Raw genomic sequence first — 18,517 nt, 5'->3', positions numbered from 1 at the left:
AAGTTTAGCTTGACCTATATATAAAAAATAAAAGTCTTGGCCTAGGCCTGATAACCTGTTTAAGTCTATTAAACATTCAACAATTAAAAGAATAACTAAAATAATATTACTTTATTATTCAAAATGATTAAAATAATAATTTCATTTATTTTATTTAAAATAAATAATAGGATATAGGTCAGCCAAAATATATATATTAAAATTCTCTTATAGCAATAACAATGACAAGTGTAAGAATAAATTTTGAAGATAATTATACGTATGGAATTAAATTAAAAACTTTTTGTATAAAAATGAAACTAAAAATATATATGTAATATTTATAAATATATATGTAATATTTATAAATAAAAATATTGACACAAATTTTCAAAATCATTTGAAATTTTAACATAAAAAATCATTGATGAAAAAAGCTATGCCTTTTTTATTTTGAATGAGAAGACTTGGTCCTTGCTGTTAAGAATGGTATTGGGAAGCCTAAAATCCTTACAAGGATTCTTCTATTAATGAGTTAAATGATAAATCACAATGAGTGGATTGACATCACATCTCAACCAAAAATTTTAGGGAAAAATGTTTCTGCACTACTGCAGATAAGTTATCTGCGTTTATTCCCAAAACGACGTCGTTTTGGTACTTGAAATCTTAAAAAATTATAAATATAAAGACTATTATAACCCTGAAATAAATTAAAATTACAAAAACACCATGATTTTCGCCCCAAAACGACATCGTATTGGGCTTACTGCAGATAACTTATCTGCAATAACTGCAGAAAAAACGAACCCAAAATCTTAAGACTCAAGTTGTATAAGAGTCTTTTTTGCACTTATATTTCAACATTTTCCTCTCAAGTGTGAGATCCAAAACCCGTACAAGGATTTTTACGCTAATAGGCCAAATAATAAACTACAATAAGTGAGCTAATACCACATCTCAATCAAAAATCTTAAAGCTCAAGTTGTATGGTCTTTTTTGCACTTATATGACCCTCACTTGGTTCAAGTCTAACCGGTGTGAGATTTCTTTACAACTCACACTTGATTATTTCCAACACTTGCCTCTACCAATTTCTAAATTTTTTATTTTGTTTTGTCCCCTTCCTCCCGTCATTTTAGCATTCATATATCTGCTAAATTTCATTTTGGTTTCATAGATAACATAATTGGTGATTTGGATAATAGGCTGAATACATTCATAATCTTATACGGGGAGTTAAAAATCCTTACAGGGGATTCCTTCACATCATATATTGCCCCTAAGGCGACTATTTCAGAAGTCTTTTTCTTTAAATTTTTAAGTCACGTTACCTTTTTTATGAAGGCCTCTTGAAGTGCATTGTCATTTTCAAATTGATGACTCTTATATACCACTGTTAAAATAGTAGAGGGAGCCCAAATCATAACTACACCAATGAATTAAATGATAAACCACAATAATGAATTAATATTACATTTTTTTTTGGTACATATTAATATTACATTTTAACTCAAAATTTTAAGGTTATAAATTTAAAAAAAAAATTACATTATATGATTCTCACTTAATTTATTCTAACAAATATAAAAATTCAATTCACATCATTCACACTGAATATTTTCAACCGGAATATAGTATGGAGTCAATTCAAAAAATTAAATATTGAGTTAAGATCTTTTATTTCAATGTATCCACTTTGTTAATTAACAATTGAGACTTGTCATTTACAATTAAATTGCCAAAGGTTATCAAATGATAATAGTTGAGTTGACACTAAGAAATTGAGGAGACGGGGAGAGTATGTATTCAATTCTCTTCGGTATTATTTTTAAAAAAAAATTAAATTTTTAATTCTGAAATCCACTTCAAATTAAACTAGTCACGAAACAAAGAATCAATTGAAATATAAAAAAAAAGTTGCCAACAACCAGCCGAATTTGGAGCCCGTTTGTTTGCACTTTTGAAAAAAGTAACTTTTATCTCTTCCTTATTTTAGAAGTCATTTTTACAAAAGTTAGAGTTATTTATATTTTTATAAAAATATTTAGATTTTGAAAAAATATTTGATTTTTGACTTCTGCTTTTTTCAGAAGTTAAAATTTTTAGCTTCAGAAAAAGTAGGTTTTTGACTTTTTTTATGACTTCTGCTTTTTTTAAAAGCAGACATACAAACAAACTAAAAATGAAAAGTGCTTTTTTTCAACAAAACAAAACAACTTCGAGAGAAAAAAAATTCATCCAAACATATCCTTGATGTGTTAGTTAGCCTGACGTGACTCATTTTACCATCTCAAGGTAGGTGTCATTTTACGATTTTGTTGATGTGTGAAAAGATGGTAGGTGTGAAGAAATAGGATAGCTACAGCCTACATGAAATGTTCAATAATTTACTAAGCCCAAGATTCCTGCAAAATTAATAAAATATTATTCCTCCTAACGGTTGCTTAATTTTGTGGACTTGCTATGATATTAGTTTATGCCGGAATATTTCTGATGGCTAGCAATTTTTATTTTTATTTTTGCTAAATGAAATCTAACAACTTGATTTATTCTAATAACTAATTTAGAAAAAATTAGTGATTTGTTAAGCACATCTCTAGTAATTTAGCTCCAATGGCCTGGCCTGGATCTGTATGTTTGTACAATATCATTTTATTTTATTTTTTGGAAAGTCAGTACAATAACATTATAATTTGCAGAGTACTTAGATCATATGCAAGAGCAAATATTTTCATACAGCAGACAGATAACAAAACTGCGGAAGATAAGAAGGAAAAGGTTTAAGACACAAATTTTGAGTATAAAATGATTAATGATAATAAAATAAGGATACTATGTTTCTTATATTACATTTCTTTCTTCTGTGTTGCAACTGTTTTAGAAATCTCTGTTAGCAATGATGTGCAGTTATCTACATATAGCTGTAAACTCTACGGGAGAAATGTGTATTATTTTAAAGGATGTAAATTTGTGTTATTTTAAATGAGAGAAAAAATAGATAAAGGAGAAGAGAGTGGATAAAAAAATAATAAAAGTGTGAGTCTCACCTTATAAGAGAAAAATGATATAAATTATGTCATTTAAAATGACAAACACTTTTCTGACAGTTATATCAATCTTTGGATTATACTGACGCTTCATTAATTAATATAACATAAAATAATAATTCAAATCTTACTCAAGTATTAAATGCACAATATCACATTCTAAAACGATGCTTCTAACACCAAACATAACACCTCCCGTCACAATATGATCCTGGTTACTGAGATTCATCATGCTCGCCACATCAGCACCCACTATATAAGACACCTCACAAGCAGATGCAATAGAGGTATTGTTAGGCGTAAAAAGTTGATTAGTAAGCGTTTTGATATGAAGGATTTGGGGAAGTTAATTATATTTTAGGTATAAAACTCATACAAGACCAAAGAATAAGTTATTAGCATTACCTTAAGTTACTTATGTTGACAAAAACTCATGCCAAATTCAACATGGGGAATTATATACATCAGATATGGAATTTATCTTTCTAAGGAGTAATCTTTAAAGACTCTTGAGCATATGAAGAATGTATGAACATAATACCTTATGCTTCAGCAATAGGTAGTCTCATATACATCATGTTGTGCACCAAATCAAACATTTATCACACAGTGGGGGTAGTGAGCTAGTACTAATCGGATCCCAAAGGAAAACTAGATAATTGTTAAGCATGTGCTCAAGTATCTTCGGAGAATAAGAGATTATATGCTAGTATATTCTGGTAGATGTCTTGAAAATATTATATTACACAGACTCAACTTTTCAAGTGGATATTAATTCAAGAAAATCGACATCAAATTATGAGGTTTACACTAAACCAAGATAGTATAAGAGTCGAACCTTGCACACCCTTTTACCAAGAGTTTTACTGAACTTGTGTTCGAGAGGCATGTTACTTGATTGTGCTCTTAGAGTAAGACAATGTAACAATATAATCTTTTTCTAAATTTTACAAATGATATATTATTTGTTATTTTTGTGCATACAATTTACAAATATTAAGGTCCAGATCAATTGTGAAATATATAATTATTTGGATACGGTCATGGATAACATGATCATAAATTCTCACAATTGATGAACAGATTCATAACTGTTAAATAAAGTTGGGCGCTCTACAATATTTTGTCAATTGGTTTGTGCAAATCATTATAAAATATTGGTGTGAATTAATATTCACATTAAAAGGATCAAGGAGAGATTTGATTAAGAATGTATTTCTGTTATAAGGTATCGAATTTTCAATTAACAATAGTTATGTCATTGCTCTTAATCCTGAGTTTATTATCAATTGGTAATTAAATAGTTTTCGTTCTTTGATTTACCAACAGGCGAGGTCTGATCTATTGATGACTAATAACTAGGTATTTTGGGAGTAAGATTATTTGATTATTGGTATTTATTGTAACGCCCGGCCGCTTCAAGAATCAACGACTATCCCCACATACTAACACAAGACTTTTCAGTGTGCTTTTTCCTCACTTGCACACTTCCCGAGAAAACTTCCCAGGAAGTCACCCATCCCAAAATTACTCCGAGTCAAGCACGCTTAACTATGGAGTTCTTCCGTTCTGGGCTACCGAAAAGCATATGCATCTTGTTAGTATAGGTAGTACCAATTAATTCTTATAAGTCATTCCTAACTGTACCGTCCTATACCAGCACAGTCTCTGGAATCCCTCTCTTTCGGGTGTTGATTCGATTCATTCATGAACCCCCAAGCTGCAAGATTTGGCATGAGCCGCTCATTGGCCGTGCCCTTTCGCACCGGCGATGACTCCCTGCCTTTGCCAGCTCTTTGGATGTTACATGCCCACCAGCTTCGGCCTGGTTCGTCCTCGAACCACACCGTACTGGAAGAGAGGCCCTGCTCTGATACCACTTGTAACGCCCGGCCGCTTCAAGAAACAACGACTATCCCCACACATACTAACACGAGACTTTTCAGTGTGCTTTTTCCTCACTCGCACACTTCCCGGGAAAACTTCTCAGCAGGTCACCCATCCCAGAATTGCTCCAAGTCAAGCACGCTTAACTATGGAGTTCTTCCGTTCTGGGCTACCGAAAAGCATATGCATCTTGTTAGTATAGGTAGTACCAATTAATTCTTATAAGTCATTCCTAACTCTACCGTCCCATACCAGCACAGTCTCTGGAATCCCTCTCTTTCGGGTGTTGATTCGATTCATTCATGAACCCCCAAGCTGCAAGATTTGGCATGAGCCGCTCATTGTCCGTGCCCTTTCGCACCGGCGATCACTCCCTGCCCTTGCCAGCTCTTGGGATGTTACATTTATGATATAAACAATATGGAATTTCTAGGAATTATCCCTTTCATATGTATCGATACTTGGATATTTAAGACATTGGCAATGCATATAATCCATTATAGAAACTATCGCAGTCAAGAGAAGAAATAATTGATTGAGAAACATAAAGCTTATCAATCAATTATCGATATTTTGCAAAGGACGATATATATATTTCTGTGATAAATATTATTAATCTTGGAGTTTAACTTCGGGTTTTTAATGGAGTAGCACCGAATTAGATAATCATTTCTTGATTATTAGGAGTCTTTATTAATAATAGATGGTAAACCCTCAAGCTAGCTTGAGATAAGGGACATGGTAATTTCAATTGACGATGACTAGTGAGTTATATGGTCTTAGGATTTGGGCTCAAATTTGTATTCAATAGCAAGTGGGAGATTATTAGGTTTATTCTCTTTAACCAAAATTCCAATTGAGCTTAGTGTATGAGAAGAGCTTAATTAAAAAGGCTAAAGTTAAAGTTTCTCGGTGCTCATATTAATAGTCTCACTTTAGTCATCAGCTGTCATTGTTGTTGTTATGAGTACAGAAGATTGAAACCCTAGAGTGCTCACACACCTCTTCCTCTTCCCCTTGAGAATAGTTTGGAAATCTACCCAGCAAGGAGACTTGATCGTGTTTTGACATGAATGAGGCTTGTCCATGAAGAAAGGAGATTCCATGGTAGCAAAGGCAAAATAAATCACCACATTACATAAGGGGATTCCTGATGGGTTTGCGCAACAAGATGTATGATTTTGTATAAAGAACGATGATGATTTTCAAATTGTATATTTGAGTGCAAGTGTTATTTCATTAAAAAAATTAAATTATGAAAAATTAATATTTTGTGTATAATATTTTATGAAAGCATTAAATATTTATTTGTTAAAATAATTCTGAGTGCATTGAATTTGAAATAAAATAAAAAAATTTAAAATTATAATTTTAAATAGTTCACGAGCTGATCTTAACCCATAGAACTTTTAAACTCTTATGGGCATTTGTTATTGCATGTCATTGAACCCTAACCTATATAGGCAGGGCCTAATAAGATATATTAACTTATTTTGACGGGTCTATATCAATATATTTATATGAGTGAGGATATTCTAACTACCAAAAACTCTCACTACTAACTTACTACCCATCACATCTCCATTGGATCAAAGAGAGAGAATGTTAAAAGAATTTGAAGAGAGAGAAAATGTTAATCTAATGGTGATTAGATAGGTAGTAAGTTGGTAGTAGAAAATTTTGGTAGTTAGAATATCCCTCCTCTATCTATATATGTTAGTAGTGTAACTTTTTTATATAATATTATCTAATAACATAACACTATATTATTATTATATAATAATGAAAAAAATTATATTAACAGAATAAGAAATGAAACTAAGAAAACACTAAGAACCGACTTGATAATACTCAATAATTTAACAAATTTTAATAGTTAATTTCTCAGTGATAATAATTAAAAAAATAAACATCATTTTTAATATTAAAAGTCCACTAGGTGCTCGTGGGCATAGCCCTTCATTCTAAAACAAAAAGCCCATTAGGCGCCTGATCACCTTCCGTAAAGAAACAATAAATTATGGTTAAGTAACGTGGCATGTTTGTGTTTTCAAAAAAGTTACGTAAAAATAAATTAAACAACCCCAGGGCTAATATTTCATAATTAATCTAGGACGAATGACAGGTTGGCGATGCCGCCATTTTTGAACATCTGTATTACCAGCTGTGAATTTATGAATCATAGTAGAAAAAAAAAAAAAAATCGGTTTCAATTTTTTTTTAAGTTTTATAAGAGTTATGTTGTAGGAAAAATGATAGTGTAATGTTATAGAGATTTGTTCTGCGTGCCATAGTTTTTTTTTTGTTTCAAAAAGTGTGGACCCCACAAAATATTGTGTGTAGGAAATTTTTTTGTATCATGTTAAATGATGAATGCAAATCCTTTTTTTATATGTAGTAAGAATTTTTTTGTTTATATTATAAATATATTTTATGTGGAGCTTACCTCTATTAAAAAATAAAAAATATTGCTATACCAAAATTGAAGTAATAGGAGAAAATAATTTTCTTATAACATAAGAAAATATTTTTTTAGAAGAAGAATCCGTTTACAAATTTTTTTTATATACTCTTGATTAAAGTGTATAATTGGTCAGACATAATATAATTTGTAAATATAACTTTTTTTATTTTTCTATTTAAAAACTTAAATTTTAAAATTTATTAAAAAAATAAAGCAGTAATCACATGATACCGTTCCATTATTTAGTCTCAGCCCTCATCGTTATTTATAACATGAATATTCATTTTCCGTTACGTTATTGATAATCTTTGTAAATGTTGAAAAATTTGTCATTCCTAACCACCACAACTCTCGAGAAAATAAAATAAACAAAAGTTTCTGCGCCCATCCACATGCTTATAATTAAGAAAAAAAAATGTTGTGTTGTTCCTAACCACCACAACTCTCCAAAAAAATAAAATAAACAAAAGTTTCTGCACCCAACCACATACTTATAATTAAGAAAAAAGATGTTGTGTTGTTCCTTTATTTTTTCTATGAAAAATAATTTTATTTTACTCCTCAAAAATGAATTAATTGTCATTTTAATCCTTTTATTATATTTCATTTTGCTTCCTCATTGACGTATTCATTTTCATTTGAGTTGCTTATATTTATTTTCTTTCATTTTAATATTTTATAAACGCATTCAGCCTAATATATATCCATATTACAAATTCTGTAATCTATGAAACCAAAATGATTTTTGAGTACATATATGAATGCTAAAATGAGGCCAGAAGGGGGAGTGGGGGGGGGGGGGGGGGGGGGGGGGGGGGGGGGGGGGGGGGGGGGGGGGGGGAGTCAACATCATAAAATTGGTAGAGGAATAGACTAAGTCTTCGCATTCAAAATAAAGAAAAGCAATCGGAAGAAAAAGAAGGCAACTGTTATAAAACATTAATTTTACATGTGGATGACTATTGAAATTTTAAGAGTTTTATGTTATGAGCTTTTGATTGCATGTGACTTCTGCTATGAATTATAACCATCATACGTAATACTATATTGATGTACAATTAGTCTCTCTATTTATTTTTTAAATCTTATATATGACACAGGTGGGGGCGGAGGCTAGGGTGGGCGCCTCCAAAAAAAAATTTAATGTAGTTGAAGCTCAAATATAGTACAATTGTTATTGTTAAATGTGTTTCTTCTAGAAGTTCTGTTTTGAGATTCAAGTTGCAATTTACCTCCACTTCACTTAATGTGTGTTATGTGTAATCTTTTCTGTATTTTCTTTTTGATTTTCATATGTTATGTTTTGGTTAATGAAAATTTTAATATTTTTGCCACCCTTTTACTCTTTTTTCATTTGTATAGTTATATTTCTCTTTGTGTTGTGGTTTCATATTGAGAAAATGAGTTTGCTCTAACTTAAAAGATTCACTTTTTGAGGCAACTTGGTTGCAGTCTTTTATTTTATTTTTAAAAAATATAGTTAAAAGCATTGTTTTAATTAAGGCACTCTTTCTAAAAAAAAAATTATTGCTTTAAACTATTTTTTATGTCCGTTGAACTCGACCAATAGTAAATTTTTTCAGTTTTGAAATGTTGTTAAATGTTAATATTTTGATAAGAAATTACCTAAATGAATTAAATGAAGATATGAGGTCAATAGGTAAAAAAATATTAATATTATGCAAGACAAAAAATTAATTTTGCCCCCTCTCCCCTCTAATCCTGGCTCCGCCATGGGACACATGTATTCTATGGGAAATGAATAAGAAGAATTGGTGATACTCTCCTACTTTCTTAAGAATTCATGCTTTGATCTTACTTATATTTTCTCCTTTTATTTCATATTTTCTCTGTTAGTTTTATATCAGGTTTTTCTTTGTCATGATTGTTTTTTTTATATTATATTTTCATGTGAATATTTTGCATTTATGTTTTTTTATGAATATTCAAGAAATCTTAATAAAACTTCACCTACTTGTGTAATATATGGGAAAAATGTGTGTCATTTTAAAGAATGTAAAGTTGTGTCATTTTAAGAGAGAGAAAGAGATAGATAAAAGAAGAGAGAGAGTTGATAAAAACAAAGTGTGGGTCTCACCTCTTCGTGAGAGTGAAAAGATATAAGTTGTGTCTTTTAAAAGGTAAACACGTTTTCCATAATATATATATAGGGGTTTTCGTTTGTCCTTTAACATAACATGGTAAAGTTTTTTACACACAATATTTTGTGGGTCCACATTTTTTGAAGCAAAAAAAAAAACCTAAGGCACGAAAAAAGAATCTCAGTAACATGACACAATCAATTTTCCTACAACATAACTCTTATAAAACTCACACATATATATATATAAGTTTTATAAGAGTTATGTTGTAGAAAAAGTGATTGTGTAATGTTATAGAGATTCGTTTTGCGTGCCTTAATTTTTTATTTATTTTTTTGTTTTAAAAAGTGTGAGCCCCACAAAATATTGTGAGTGTAGGAAAGTTTGTTGTGTTATGTTAAAGGATAAAACGAAAACCATATATATATATATATATATATATATATAAAGATTGAGCTTGTATCCATCATGTTGCAGGAAATAATGATTGTGTTCTACTAAACCATCGAAAACAGAGTTGCTCCTTCTTTTTTTTACAAACCGGTGACCCACAATAATTGTCTATGTTGCATGACATATGAAGTTTTCTGTAATATAATTTTTATATTTCTCATAAAGATAATTTGCCCAATTCATATCTATTTTAGTTTTTAAAAGAAGTTTTAATATATTTATTTGATGAAACGATAATAGAAATAATTATAAGAAATAATGAAGAAAAAGACGTTATAAATATAATTTATATATATATATGTATAAATTAAATATTATATTTTTCTCCATCAACAATGTAATTTTTTTGTTTTTATACGCGATATTTATTTTAAATTGATTACATCTACTATTTTTTGTCTCTATTATTTATATAAAATTAATATTGAAATAAAATTAAAAAATAATAAAGAAAAGAAAGGTGGACAAGACCCAATCCAAATGTGACCCAAAATCATTCCGCCAGCCCAATGCTTTAATAAATTAAAAATTTGCTATTTAAAAAAAAAAACAAGACAGAGAACAGGGGAGCAAAATGGTTGTCGTATAGTAAGAATGTTCTAATTTTAATTTATTTTCAATAATGATTTAAAGGTTATATATATTCAATATAATTTTATATTTTAAGGTAGAATTAATTGTTTCAATGTCACAATTTACGATCCTTTTATGCCCTTAAGTAGAATCTCAAATTTGACTAATTTTTTTTTTTGTAAGCTCAAATTTGACTACTTTAATTATGAGAACCATGGCAAATGGATATAATATTTCACAAAATGTGGAATTTTGATCTTTGTGCCTCAATAAAGAAGCTGACAATATTAAATCATTTCTATGTGAAGGCCAAAAATTTGATTTAGCCTATTGACAAAAAAATAAAATAAAATTGTTGACTAAATCTCTAATGTAGCTCTGTTGTTCTGGCCTGTAATAATTTATTTTACTTTCATAAAGTATAAAATCATGCCATGTAACTTAATCATATATAATTTTAGGGGATTAATTTTCCCATGCTATACACTCAATACATAAGAGGGGTCCACAAAAAAGTGAAAAGACAAAAAAATAAAAATGAGACCCACCTTTTAATTGTATATGTAACATGAGAATCTTTTCTCATGTAAAAGGAGAAAAGATTAACTCGTAATTGTATCATCTATTCACAAAAGGAAATCAAGGGTCGCATGGACTTTTAAATATTAAAAATGTTATTTTTCTATTTATTACTGAGAATTCAATTATTAAAAATTACTAAATTATTAGTATTATTATTTTTTGGTAACAAACAGGGTCAAAGCCCTAAAGGAACAGAGAAACAAAAGAAAAGAACAACAAGAAAAAAAAACAAAAAGAAACAAAAAATAAACAAGCTCAAGCAAAAAGATAAGCTATTATTGGGGCTACATCAAACTCTTGGCCTGGATCAAGTAGATGAGCAGCTATGAGGTTGATCAAATCTTGGTGGGGAGAGGAGACTAAGATGAGCCCAAAATTATCATTAATAGCCTTTTTCGCCATCCAATCCGCACAGTTTAATTATTAAAAATTACTAAATTATTGAGTGTTGTAAATTCGGTTCTTATTTTTTTTATATCACCCCGGTTGGCAAGCTCTACGAGGTGATCAGGTGTTTGCTAGGTTGTAGGTGCTTTTTTATTTCAAACGAGCAAGTCTAGTGTTTAGAGCCTTTCTCTATGGTTTGAAGTGGAAGTATTAATGTCTCAAGATGTAGGTTTTAACCTGTAATAAATATGCATTAACAAAATTTTAATAGATAATATAATTTTGACTAATCGACCTCCTGACAATCATATGATGAAGCAATGTCGACTAGTCGACCTCTCGATCATCATATGTAAACCGACTGACCTCTTAATCCAATGGGCAGGCCAAGGCCGCAAATAAGGTAATTGTGGATGGACTCAAGAAACGCTTGCATGATGCAAATGAAAATTGGGTCCAACAGCTCAACTTCGTCCTCTGGGGATACAGGACGAGCATCCAAACTGCAATGGGAGAGACCCAGTTCAAACTCACATATGGGTATGAGGCTATAATCTTAGTTGAGATTGGGGAACTATCTTGGCAGAGGATGTGGGCACTGGTAGAAAATGAAGAAAGAAACAATGAGGCTCTATTTATGGAGCTCGACCTGTTAGATAAGCACAATGAAAATACAAGATACAAAGACTTAGCAACCAAGTGCCTCACTACAACCCGATATAATAGGAAGGTAAGTCCGAGGTCATTTGAGGTGAGAGACCTTATGCTACGAAGATCGAATGTCAACAACAAAATTTCCAAAGACAGGAAGCTCGCTGTAAACTGGGAAGGTCCACACTAAATCAAAGGAAATTTGGGCAAGGGTGCTTACACATTGGAAACTCCTTAAAGAAGCCCGTCAAGAGGAATTGGAACACGGACTAGTTGAAGATTTACTATATTTAGGAAAAGGCATCCCGCCTCTAAAAGCTAGAGGACGACTTTAGCATATAGGAGTTTTTGTTTTTCTGGCAAATAAGATATGTCCATGAATACGCTACGAGCCCAGTCCTTGGTCTTTCTTAGGCGATTCATTGAGACATATCTATAAGTCCTTTGCTATGACGCAACTTCTTATGTAAAATTTATCATTATCAGTAAAGGATGAATTTATCAGTGTAATTATATGTTTATGATCCCTTAACTAGGATTAAATACAACCAAAGATAGCAGAACCAAATCTGAGTCAACTGTAACTAAGGATCTCGACATTAAAGTCGAGGCCGCTTGTGACCAAATATCTCGACATAAAATTTCAAACTAATGGACCCTTTCACAAGGGAGTGTAAGGAGGCGATCACCCTCAAGTAAACTCATTGGCCAAATAAGCCGAACTAATATAAAATGCAAACAACCAAGATAAAAAAAGTTATAGAGCCTATTAGTCCAAGTTATAGATATATATATGTATATATATATATATATATATATATATATATATATATATATATACATTTATACATCATATCATACAAAATAATATATATATATATATATATATATATATATATACAGTCATCTATGTATCCAATATCCAAGTTAGTCGAGTCCCCTAACCCTGTGCGAGCCTCTTTCCTTGTAAGGGCCCCTCTTCTGCTGCTGGGGTACCTGAAACATATTCCCCAAACGGTGTGAGATACTACATCTCTGTAAACTCATGGTTTATGGAACAGTTCTCCACCCATGAGTTCATTTCCTGTATTAAAGGTTAATATCTATATGATATGAAATACAACATATAGCTAGAGGCAATAATAGCAACGATATAAGTTGTGTACCCAGTACACTCGGATCACACTTGAACCAGTCTACTTGGTATCCGTATCATATCATACATGAACCTAGTTCATTTGGTGTCTACATGGAATTTCCAAAAGACATGATATTCACCAAGTACACTCATATCACTCATGAACCTAGTCCATTTGGTGTCTGTCTCAGTTGTGAACCCAGTTCGCTCAGGAAATCCATAAACATTCAATGGCCACAGAACATAGAATCACATCATCACACAAGCCTCAATTGCATAGCAGTTCTTCCACTGATTCAACAACCTAGCCTCTAGTGCTTGTCCATTGGTATTTCACCAACGATACAACATCGATCCTATATATGAATGCAATCAAACCATATTACTAACACACCACTTAATCATCCAAATAATAATCATTACTTCCACAGAAGCATTATGGAATAACATAATGAAGTAAAACTCCTAAACCATGAATTTACCTGTTTAAGTTTTCCCTCCAATGTTACTTTAAATCTAAGAAAGCTACTCTAGTATACCTCTACACCAAGATCATTCGTATTCTTGAATATATAAGAACTAGGGTTTCCAATGCTTTCTCAATCCAAAGTTCGATCTTCCAAGATTATATAACTTGTTGTCAAACCTAGGTTATCAACCAATAACAAACAATTCAATCAAGGTTCATTTGAATTGTAAAAACATGAAAATCCAACACTTGATTCATACTTCCTAATTTTGAAATTGATATTGTGGTTAATCCCATTGTTTTCCCTCAATTTCACACCATTTCTAACCACATTTACATTACCATTTATGTCAAATTCAAGTCATGACCAATTAACTCTAATATTAAAAAATGTTCACATTACACAATCTACCATGAACCAAACTCAAAAGCAAGGTTTTCTCACCTTCCAAATGCTTAGCATGATCTTAAAATTAGATTAAACGTATCAACCACAAGTGCACAAGTTTCCAACCTATTTGTTCATGTATTGGTTGAACCATAGGATAGTCCACTCACCGAATTAATAATCTTTACATTAGCCATTTCATAATCCATTTAACATTACAATATACAATACATAATAACCACCATCCAACAACATTAAAATAAACTTCCAACATGGTTTTACTAGCCTTGGCCGAATGGTGCACTGAGAAAGTTCATCAACTTTTCAAAGTTCCAACACCAAACCAACCAATAAATCATATCCAACATATATCCACGATCAACCAACATAAGAATACCATGAAAACCTAAAATCAAAACTCAAAATCCAATGATTTAAATCCAAATTTCTTACTTAAGATGTGCTCAAAATCCATCAAGGAACCTTGTCCAAGCTTCAAAAGTTTCAAAAGTCCATCCAAGCTCCATAGACAACATGCATGTCCAACATGAAAGGGGGGAGGATCTCACCAAAAACCTCTTTAGATGAACAAAAGCTAGGGTTTTCTTCCTTAGGTCCTAAGTATAATAACACATATCTGTATAATGAGAAAATATGAGTTTTTCATAATTATCAGACAGAAATTAGAAAAGAAATAGAAAATGAGAATAATTCACTTTATAGTAAAAGTGTAATTACAGTAAGTTTTGCGATAAAAATATAGTTATATAAAATTACCGAAAATTTTGAAATAAATTAGTGAGAGGCTAATTTATTATATTTTTGAGATAAAAACACATGTTTAGAAATATTAAGTTTTGGCTGGAAAATAACAAGAAAGTAAAGTTAAGTGAGTAAGTGATCAAGTGGGTCCCACTGAAAAATTTTAGTACAACTTAAGTGACCTAACTTGGTCATCTTTTCCACAAAAATCAGCTACCTTCGACTCTTCTTCTCCAGCAACACGAGGATGGCCATTTGTGGGGGGAAAGAGAGCTTAAAATGCCATTTTTGCTAGAGACCACCAAATCATTTCATTCAAAATAAACCACTTAGAATCTCATCGTTAGTAAAGCCCATACCTTATTTTCGGATTTGAAACATTGTGGGAAGAGATTTTCATCTTCAAAGTCTAGGTGGATTTTCAGTGTTTGAGGGGTTTTGGAGTGCATTAGAGCTTGAATTTTTCTTCTCCTAGCATTCTAAGGTGATTCATGGCAAGTTTCCACTATCCAACTCATGTTTTCATGTAATTTTGAAAATTATGAGTTTCAATGAATAGTAATTTCAAAAAATAATGGTTGGATGAGTTAGAGTTTGATTTGGATGTGGTTTCATTTGTTAAATATGCTAGAAATTGCTTCTTATTATTGGAAAACTAAAGAAATCACCACTTAGCTCACTTTGGAAAATCTGAATTTTGCAGACATGTGTATTTTGAAATTTGGATAGTTTGATGAGTTAGAGATTGTTTTGTATATGTCTTTTTGTTAAACATGTTAGGTATTTGTTTCCGTAAAAGGAAAATCAAAGAAATCACCATTTGGACTACTTTGAGAAATTGTCATGAAATTGTGTTGAGTTTTATGGTAATTATAACTTAGAAATGAAATATTGATGGTGATTGCGTGTTATGGTTATATAGAGTTGATCCTAGTACCATAGAGGTTGAAGAACGACCATTGGATTCAATATATAGCCAAAATCAAGCTTATTGAATTCTTTACCAAAGAGGTAAGTCATGAGCTTAAAATGCAAGTGTAGATTCTAGCAAATAACTAAGTGTTTGTGTGAAATATATGTTAATAATCATCTTTACACATTGTGTACTAGGTTGTTGTTGTGTTGAAGAGGTGGTTGTTTGCATTGAAATAGAAAAGATAACAGAAAACGAAAAACTACAATGAGGTAAGCTTTCAGACCTTGAAATTTATCCCTCAATTGTTCCACCAAACTCCGTGAAGTGTGATTTTATAATTGTGTATGTAAATGCAATAAGAATTGATATAATGCTAAGTATGTTTATATTTTTGTATTATATGTATACTTGAAGTTTTAATTGGTATAATGCAATATGGAAGCATTATACCAATTAAAGTTTTAGAAAAGTTTAAATTAATAGAGCCACGCTCGAATGCAAGTCATGGAAAGATCATCAATGCATCAATGGGGTGTTTGGTTCAAGTTATATTTTTATTTCCCCATGCATCTCATTTTGGTAAATTTGGATGTCCATGTTTGGCAAAAGTTTTTGAAATACTTCCCCATCTAACACATTTCCCTAGCATTTCAAGCATGTGTGTAAAATGGGGAATAAATCACAATTTGGAAAGACCACTTGGATGGTGGTATTTGTAATTAGATAGGTAAATGAAAAAAAAGGACAACATGCATTGAACCAAAATACCCCTAATCTAAAGTGCCAAACAAAAAATTCCGTACACTAGACTACAAAATTCCATAAAGTGTAAGAATTAATTTTGTCATTTCAACCCACTTCTCCATCTTTATTTTATCCTCAACCAAACAAATATTCAGAAAATTTAACTCTATTTCCTCGGTAAAACTTTGGCCAACCAAACAACTTTTTTTACATTTTCCTACCAAACTCACTTTTCAACCATTTGCTTAACAATTACATTTTCCTAGTATTCAAAAAATTTCTCCTCAACCAGACGCCCCATAAGGATTTAAAGTAGGATTTGAGGGGGCGTTCGATAGGAGTTTTTTGTGCAGATACCCAGGAAGCGAGAAAGGTATTCCAAGTTGTCCATGTTTGGTACAAGTTTTTATAAAATTCACTCGGTAAACTGATTTTGCCCATTATTTCTCGTTTCTTTGAAAATTGTGATGAAAAACACTATTTAAGAATACCACCTCGAAGGTGGTATTTTGAGATTACCGGCAAAATGGAAAAAGAAGCGCGAAGTAGGTAACTGTAACACCCCGTTACCGGACCGGTTTGTTATCATTACTTTATGATATTAATTGCAGTTACAATCACATTGATTGGTTAAACTACGGTAAACTTTTTACTAAACATTTTCGTTTACCTTTTTCTTTAAAACGAAACCGTGATTATAACCGTGTAACATTCTAATCTGAGACTACTTCACTTAACAATTATCTTTTACCATTTCATCATGATAAACTAGACATCTAAGGCTTTCTGGAAAGATATTACATTAATCATTTGGTTAAGTATAGCCGGAGTTATTAAACTCACAACTTAGCTGGCAAACCGAATTTTCAGAATTTGAGCATCAACTTCAATCCTATACTGACATTGATTTACTCATCCAATGGCTCTCATATTTTACAGGGTTATAGCTCTGTGTGTTAGCTTCACATAGGTTCAAACCTCACTCAATTCGGAGCTCTGTAGCTCGAGTTATGCCAATTTTACTAAATCATGTGTATGCTGAAAATGGGCTACGCGCTTAAGCGCCCTCCACGACCCAGTTTTTCGCAGAGGAAGAGGAAAATGAGATTTTTAGGCCACCAATGGCGCTTAAGCGCGCTCCAGGGAGCTAAAGCGCCCACCGGCAGAGAGTTTTTGGCCATCACAGGTGCATCAAGGCGCTTAAGCCCCCTGAGCGAGCTTAAGCCTCCATTTTCAGGCTTAAGCCCCCTCCACAGGGCAATTTGACCTCCTTTGGTATTTTATCCATAACTTTAGTTATACTACTTCTATTTGTATAATCTTGGTCTTATTGGAAAGCTAAGAAGAAGATCTACAACTTCCATTAAGACACAAGGGTCCAAATCTATCATATAAGATATGAAATATGGACCACAAGATAAGATATCTTTATTTTTACATGGATTTACAACCCAAAGGTCTTCTTTCACCTAATTGACATCATATAATCCTTTCAATACATGAGTTCTAGTCTTTCAAGGTACTCATACACTAAGAGAGGCATGCATACCATTTCATCATACATATATCTTCATTAATTACAACATTACAACATCATCAGGTCTCAATTACATCATTGTTCTTACAAATTTCATATACATGCCAAAGGACTTAGCTACAAAAGGAACATGATCAAAGCAAGTAACCATGTATCAGATACCCATTACTACTACAATGATCATGCACTAAGTCCTCCAAAATACATCATGTGTCATCAAAATATACATATAGCAATTCTAAATGGCATGCAACTCAAAATGTCCAGCTATCAGGTACAATCTACTCGTGCTTCTTGCCTCGATCAACCTCACCTCTATCAATACCTGAAATGATGCCCCACAACACGGGGTGAGATATACGAATATATCAGAGTAAACCAGAGGTCCTTGGAGATCACTCCATCCTAAGGTTCACTTTCGATGCACACATAATC

Source organism: Gastrolobium bilobum, unplaced genomic scaffold (genome assembly GCF_033153095.1).
Source record: "Gastrolobium bilobum isolate Gb01-03AN ecotype WA unplaced genomic scaffold, APGP_CSIRO_Gbil_v1 utg3150, whole genome shotgun sequence".
NCBI classification, from domain to species: Eukaryota; Viridiplantae; Streptophyta; class Magnoliopsida; order Fabales; family Fabaceae; genus Gastrolobium; species Gastrolobium bilobum.
The sequence above is the reverse complement of the archived record's forward strand: the minus strand, read 5'-3'. Positions refer to the sequence as shown.